Consider the following 8,374-nt stretch of genomic DNA (forward strand, 5'->3'; position numbering starts at 1 on the left):
ATCATATCATATCATGTCATATCTTATCATATCATATCATATCATATCATATCAAGTGATATCATATCATGTCATATCATATCATACCTCATCATATCATTCCATATCACATGATATCAAATCATATCAAATCAAATCATATCATATCATAACATATTGTTACATATTATATCTTATCATATCATATCTTATCAGACTAAATCATGTCAATTCAAATCATATCATATCACATTAAACCGATTCATATCACATCAAATCATATGATTTGATACCAAATCATATCATAGCATATCTAATCTTTTTATTCATGTTAGTATCACGTCACATCCTATCAAAATGAGTCATCTCGAAACGCTGTATGTCCTTTCATAGACATGCTGTCATATCACATCATATCAAATCATATCATATCACATCATATCATAACAATTGATATCATATCAAATAATCTCAAATTATATCATAAAATGTCAAAGCCTATCATATCTATCTTATCATATCATAACATATCAAATCACATCACATCTTGTCAAGTCTTACAATATCATATAATATCAAATCAAGTCATACCAATTTAAATGGTAGCAAGTGACATCTTAACATACGGTAGCATATCATATCCTATCATACGATGTCTTATCAAATCTTATCATATCATATTATATCATATCATATCATTTCATATCAAATCATATCATATCATATCATATCATATCATATCATATCATATCATATCATATCATATCATATCATATCATATCATATCATATCATATCATATCATATCATTTCATACCAAACCATATCATATCATATCATTTTTTTTGTTAGCAACATTCCAAGTCCTATCAAAACGTACCATCTCGAAACGTTGCATGTACTTTCATAGGTTTTCTGTCATATCAAATCACATCATATCTTGACAAGTCTGAAAATATCATGTAATATCAAATCAAGGCCTACAAGTTATATTGTAGCAAACAGTATCCATACTATCATATCATCTCATAACAAATCATATCAAATTAAATCAATTTTTGTCTCATCATAACAATGAATCATATCAAACGTTACCATATCAAATCATAAGATACCATATTAAATCATATCATAAAATACCATATCAAACTATATCTTTAAAAATCATATCAAATCATTGCAACAGTCGCACACTTAAGCCACATATGAGGTTAAAGGGACATAGGCCCTTTAATCATTGGATGAAAGGTCAGTGACACTATTTCTTTTGTTTTTCTACCTCAAACGGTCGGAGCCAATTCCGTTCGCTTGCGACACGGGACTACAAACCGTTTAACAAATAAAGCTAAAAGGCTACTACAAAACACTGTCGCTCTAGAAAAAAAGAACCTCCCCATGCTCAGGTCTCAAAGTACCCAAAACACACGAACGCCGTTAAAAACATAGTTGGAACCTTTCGTATACAGTTTTTTCTTTGGACCTTTGATCCATCTACATGGATCAACCTAAAACTCTCACTAACTCAAAGTAATAATGTAAACCACACTCAAGAAAATTAAATTTGGTACTCACATACTGACACCATTTCTAGAAATGAGTAGCTAAATTATAAAGCAATTCTAGAATTATTCCGCTAATCAAGTTTAACACAAGAAGTTTGAAATGAACAAGTTTTAACTTAAGACACCAGTTTCGTATTTACACCATTTGACAATTCCAGCTGTCCACCTTTCCACCGAATGTTACTCTGGTCCATTCGGTCTTCTTTAGTTTTTTCCGTCACTAGTTGTTCCCGTCCTTTTTTGTTCCCGCCACTATTTGTTCCCGTAGCTATTTATTCCCGTTACTCTCGATCCTTTGCCACGAATAAGACTCTCGTTAAGCTCTACTCTTGTTCGATTTATAAGGCGAAATTGCTAATAGCTAGACAGTTGTAGTTTGATTCTTCTGATCTTATTTACTTGTGTTTTCAGATGTCGCGAGAAAATTGAGCATGACAGGCTCAATTCGACCTTTTGAAGATTTACATTTCACCCAAAATCAAGACTAAACGTTGCTGAAGGTCAAATTTTTAATTATGACCGACTGGCACTTACTCCCCGGACTCAAGTTTGATGTCCTCATTGCGTGTGGTCGTCTGTCAGTGAGCCCGCAGGATGTTAAAGACGTCTCAAGATACAGTGCAAGTGGTCATTTACAGAACTCTGCAGCAGATTTAACTTTCTCCACATCCCAAAACTCACAGCCGGGCAAAATTGTCTCATTATTGCTAAACACCAATCAAAATCTGCTTTCACTTGCACCCTGAAACTCCGCTTTATAAGCTATTATTAAAATTTCTTTTGTTTTGTCCATTCAGAAAAATATCTTGCAGCGTTTGGTTATTATAGTAGATATAGTATACTAATGACAATTTTTATTTTATTAAAACTTCTTTTCCGTGCCCTCAGATTTCATCTGATTCCACGCGCAAGCCCCTTTTGCTTCCCCCGCTCACAACTCAAGAAACAACCCCTGAAAAGCTTGTTCAGTTCGTGCCCCTTGTCTTCGAGGCACTGGGTCCTGAAACACTCGACACCGTAATTTGCCTCGCCAGTTCTTCTTCATCAACGGAACTGATCACGATCTCTTCAAATGCCTTCAGCTGTTTATAGGTTTGCATTCATCCATTCGGTTCTTGTAATCTTTTCGCCTGATTCGGTAGACCCTTCACTTTGGATTCCCTATTCAAGTAAAAAGAGTTGTGCTAGCTCAAGCTCACATTCTTTGCCAAGTCTTCCTCCAATATAAATTCCCTCGCCTTGATTTTGTCTCTAGACACTCTATCAACTCTTTTCCAATCCGTGGTTATCGCATTGCGATGAGTTAGCAAGGGTCTCTTGAAGGCCTCCGGCCCCATCTCGGCCAAGAACTGCCGAGATACGCTTTCTGATGCTTCTTCGTGTGATTCTTCGTCACCGTGTACAGCCAAGACGTCAGCGTCGCCCAAAACCATGAAAAGAACCTTATGCGACTCCACGCGTCCCTCATCTCCTTGGGCCCAGCGAATTCTTTACACGCAGTCTCGAATAACTCAAGCGACCGGCTGTAAACGATGTCATTTATTGACTCCACTGTTGGTGCCCTCGAGCCCCGATAATTCGTCACATTCTCCTCGATCCATCGCAACGCCAGCATTGAGCTCACCACAAAAGGGTGACCTTCTGCTGATGATTGGGTAGCCCAATTGACCGAATTTCTTCCTCATCCCATATCAAGCAGAGATTTGAGTTCTCCCGGTACCAAACTGTCTGTGCCAGACAATGGTATGGGCAGTCCCTGTGTGTCAGGTTGATACTCTGGAGTTTGCGCTCTCCCAAAACATCCATCAGAGGTTCAAACTCCATCATCTTCTCATGTGTCATGTCGTTTTCTACTATGGCTGGGGCACTATTCATCGCTTTCCCAACCGTATTCTGCATTTCAAAGTCGCTCGTCTTTTCTTTTTATAGACTCCAGAATTCAGAGTTATTCTCCCCAGATCTCACTCAAGTCCTCTCTTCGATCTCCAAGCACTGCTCCTAGTATCTTCCGCAACAGCCGATGCGAGTGATGCGACATTCATGCCAACCGCCCACACTTGTACACCGAGAAAGCCTATTCTCTCTGTTTCGCGGACCTTGAGTAGTTTTCTGCCAGAGCCAGGTATGGATGCCCATCTTGGTCTTCAACGAATTTTTTGTTGGAGAACCTCTGTATTTCATCAAGCTTTCCGTGGTTCTCTAGAGACTGCCTTGAGCCATCCCCCTTGGCGATCCCAGTACACTCGTACACATTCAGGATGACGGTAGAGACTCTCTTTTCTTTTGTCTTGCGTCCTACCGCTCTCTAGTGGCACGTCTGGACGGTGGTGTCAGACATCAATGACATGATCCATTTCCAGGAACAGGTGGCAGCTTTCCTCCTCGCAAGACTCAATCCCGAATTATCTCGATCAATGTGCTGCACCAACATGTGGTACACGCGCAATTCCTTATCGCCCAGTTTGAGTTTGTCATACGAAGTCAACGCGTCTAAAGCCGTTCCCGCCGACCTCCATGAAAACAGCAACTGCCTTGCTGTCCTGGCAAAAGGATTTGCCATCAATGATGGTGCCGACGAGGGTGCTCTCATCGCATCTTCAAAATACTCCGGCAACAATTTTTCCCAGGTTCGCCCCATCTTGCTCTCCAACTCTAGCTTGTTATTTTCGGCCCTCTGTTGGGTAGCCCGATTCCGGCGCTTCCGGGATGCCTTGAGATCAAGTCCTTTCAGAGGATTCTCCAACTCAATTGTGGTTTCCAAGGCTATCCAACAAGGACGAGCGCACCTCTCTCAAGAGGGACACTTGTCACTTGCTTCCCAGTACCCTTGTGTTGTGTCGAAATCAATTCTTTACGGACAACCACTTCTCACATTTGTCCACTGGTGGAGCCCCTCTTCGCGTTCGCCTTCTGAGGTTTGATTTCTTCTTTTTTCCCTGGATTCGTTGAGGCCTCCACTTCGACAAACACCTCAACCAAACTCCCGTAGAACAACACCTCAACCAAACTCCCGTCTTCCATTTCGCAAGAACCATGGGAGCCATCTCCTTCATGTTCTTTTCTGAAACTGCATCCGCCGAAGGACTTGATCTTTCTCACTCCCGTTTCCTCTTTCTAGGCCTCCACTTCGACCAACACCTCAACCAAGCTCCCGAAGGCCGATGTCTTCCAATTCGCAAGAACCATGGGAGCCATCCCCTTCATGTTCTTTTCTGAAACTGCATCCGCCGAAGGACTTGATGTTTCTCACTCCCGTTTCCTCTACTCATGGGCGTCGTCACTACCATTACTGTCTCGATTTCTTTGTCCAGGTCCCCTCTCTCCTACTCTTGTCTCCCTCTTCTCTAGTTTTAAGAAGTTTAGTATCTTTAATTATATTACTAGTTTTATTTTTATCGTCCCTTTCGACACTACCTTTACATGGATTGGCCCCATATTCTGCTTCTGCTTCCCCAGGTTAACCATCTTCTCAAACAGCTCTGTTCTCGTTTTCTCATCCAGTCCAGTGTCTATCAGGATAAATTCTCTAAATTTCACCACTGTTTCCCACAGCTCTTCCTTGAATTCGTCCAGCTTAGCCTTGTTCTCCACTCTCTGGTTGAACTTGCCCAAGAAACATTGCCAAGCCTTCTCGTCTAGCAGGCTCAGGAAAATCCCCTTTTAGCCTTCAAAGGTGTTCTTCTCCCCGACTTCATTGGTCAAGAGCAGCATTCCCATGTTGGAGGGTTCACTCTCTTGAGGCAGCTCAAGATTCTTTCGGGTAAAACCCCAAAGGTGGAGTGGCCGTGTTTGCCCAGTCATCCCCACTCAAATCTTGCTGTAGCTCACGCATGGCGCCGGGAGTGAAATCCCTGTTCGCTGCCCCTTCGTCGGGCTTAGTCCCCAACTCCATTTTTTCTCCAGCCTCGCTGAGTATTTCGTCTATGCTTTCTCCCTCTCCTGACTCGGCTTGATCCCTCTCGAGTGTGTCTGTGAATCTATTCACCACGGGAAGGTTTCTCTTGTCTCCTGGGGTTCACACTGACAGGGGTGAAGGTGTCGTTGGATCCGCTTTCTTGTATTCAGTGAGGGGTACATACAAAGTTCCTGCCGCAACCAACTTTCGTCCCTGCTGTTGCAACTCTACTTCTTGCAATCCATTAGAGGCCAGATGTTTTCTCGTGCTGAACTTCATGTCATCGTTCAGGGCCAAGTGACCTTCTTCTACGATCATCCTTCTGTCGTCAAAAATGGGCAACTTGCTCTCGAATCCTGCCTTCTCAAGCGTCTTCAGAACTTCCCGAACCTCGTACTTTGAGTGGCATCGAACTCCGCGAATTCTTTGCTAGCGTATTCCACAAATTTATTTTATTTTCACAGGTGTGAAAACATACTGCTGCCAAATACTCAATGAACAAGGGGTCGCAGCTATCCGTGAACACCCTTTGGTGTTGCTCCACCGCTGCACTCGCATGTAAGTAAGGGACTATCATAGGGCTATTCATTCCGAACGTCATCTGCCTCACCGTCGGCAACTCGGGAATCGCAGCGGGTAAGACGTCCCGCTCGAATTTTATTTCCAACTCTCTCGTTGCGAACTCAAAGCTCTTCGTCCACGCTGGAATCCTCAAGACTTTCATCGCGTCTCTTGCTACTGGGTTCAAGTTCCAGAATTCCGGATAGATTTCGATGGGACCTTCTCGTTTCCCCACATCCTGATTTGCTACTTGCCCCTGAAGTGGGGCAATAGCTCTGGACCATTTGCTTTCTCGACAATCACTGTTCCACTCACCCGTGCTCTCAAGTCCTCCTGTCTGCACCAGTTCAATGCTGTCCCATCCAGAACCCTGATTAGACTCACGTGCACTAATGAGTGTCGATACGCTGCCACAAGTGGATCCGGGAAGGCGAACGTCATGGCAGGTCCGTAGACACAGGTCACCACCTCTCCCAGCCCTCTGATCATCGCCAAGCCGAAGTCGGTTAGGTTAGGTATGCCTTATTTGCCTCCCTCACTTCTTCTCTAGTCTTTGCACTTCCTCCTCGATTGTCAAATGCCGGTTCTGCATCAAGAGAAACACCACCAATAGCGTCTTCAGTCCGGCAGCACACTTGTAGGAATAAGTCTCCACAATCGTGTGGGTCTTCCGCATCGATAGGGGTTGCCCGTATTTCATCAGTCGATGAAATGCAGTCAGGTCCCCATGTGTCACGAGTACCAAAGTCAAGTACCCGTCGATCGGGAGCGTCTCCACACCTCTCCTAAACATGTAAACAGGTTCCATATTGAACAAATACCTGGGGTATACTAGGTACAAGACCAACATGAGGTTGATAGGCATTTTCAAATTTCCTGCACAAACGCCTTGAAAATCGTATTCCCGCATAGGATACTTTATCCATGTTTTTTTTCTCCCAGCATGGACTCAAGATTCTCAAGATCTCGTACGATTTCCGGGTCATCATTTCGACCTTTGCATGCTCCCTCCGGAAATATCCGATAGTGACTTCATTAGCTGCCGTGACAAACCTCCCGACCGTCATATTTTTCTTTTTTGCCACTTTCAGTTGTTCCTCCAGAAACTATAAAACTTGCTTCACCAGTGGTGGAGCGCTCTCTCTCGTTTTGTCCATTACCTTCTCAAGTATCGAGGTCAGGAACGGCCATCTCCCTCTTTCTTGCGTTAGACGATACGCCATCGACTCAACTTGCTTCTCGGCTGCAGCCACGTTCTTCCTCTCGTTGTTTGGCCCCCTCGCTCTGCTAGTGGAGCTTGTAATCGTCGCGTCTGGCTGGCTGTCAAATGAGCTATCACGGGATGGTCATTCCCTACCTCTGGTTTTAACTTCAATTGTCGGGCAAGGTTCGACACCTCCAGACAAAGGACCTCATCCAAAAGGATCAAGTTTTCCGCGAGCTCGTAAAAGCCTCTTAGAACGGGAGACACATCCGCCCACGCTGCTGCCACCTCCGACTTCAGAAGCCTCAAATTCACTAGCTCTAGCTCTTGTTTTAGGGCCGCCATTAGCATCCGCCATCCGTTTCCCTCCTCAATCAGAATCAGCATAGCATATACAAACAGCAGAGCAGGTGGCATGCCTGCGTAGCCTGGTGATGACGCAAACAAACCTTTGTTTCCGATCCCAATCAGGAAGCTACCAGTTCCTGCACCTCATTCATTGCTGCAAACAGCATCTGGGTTGCCTGCCAGAACTTTTTTGGTGTTGGCTCCCCACTTCTCAAGTGCTCAAGAAGTCCCGCCGCGTGTAGGTGATCACTCAACCCCGCAAATAACAAAAGCTCTGGCTCACTCGGTGTCTCCGACTTTATTGTCACGATCAGGGTCAGCACCTGATTCAGCTCTGCTCCCGGTAGTAGGTACATCAAAGTCTCTGGCCAAAATAACTTCGGTGACGTCTCCTCGGAGACCTATCCCGCCACAATGATCGCTCTCGCCGCTCCAGGATCCGACCGATCATAAACAGCTAGCGTCTTGGCCAGCTGTGAATTTATTACAGGATCTCCCGTATCTTGTGTCTTCCGCAAGTCTCGCACCCGTGTAGTTCGTGCCAGGAAGCCCCATGCTCTCCGGCTCGAGAAGCTTGTCCACCACCCTCAGCTGGGCGAGGATCGCCACTCTGATCCTGACTATACTGAGCCGATGCTCGGGAGGCTCCACTATGAGGTCTGGACTTCCCAGCTACTTGGGAGGTCTGTATTTGACTCCTATTATGGATCTCCGGGGAATTCCCGTCAAGTCCGCCGTCTCCAGTGTCTTGGCTCGAGAGAAGTGCGCCTCATGGGCCACTAGCCAATCCACACAATAGTGATTGCCCAAGTTCTCGTGTGACAGA

Source organism: Symsagittifera roscoffensis, unplaced genomic scaffold, assembly GCF_963678635.1.
Source record: "Symsagittifera roscoffensis unplaced genomic scaffold, txSymRosc1.1 SCAFFOLD_50, whole genome shotgun sequence".
NCBI lineage: Eukaryota > Metazoa > Xenacoelomorpha > Acoela > Convolutidae > Symsagittifera > Symsagittifera roscoffensis.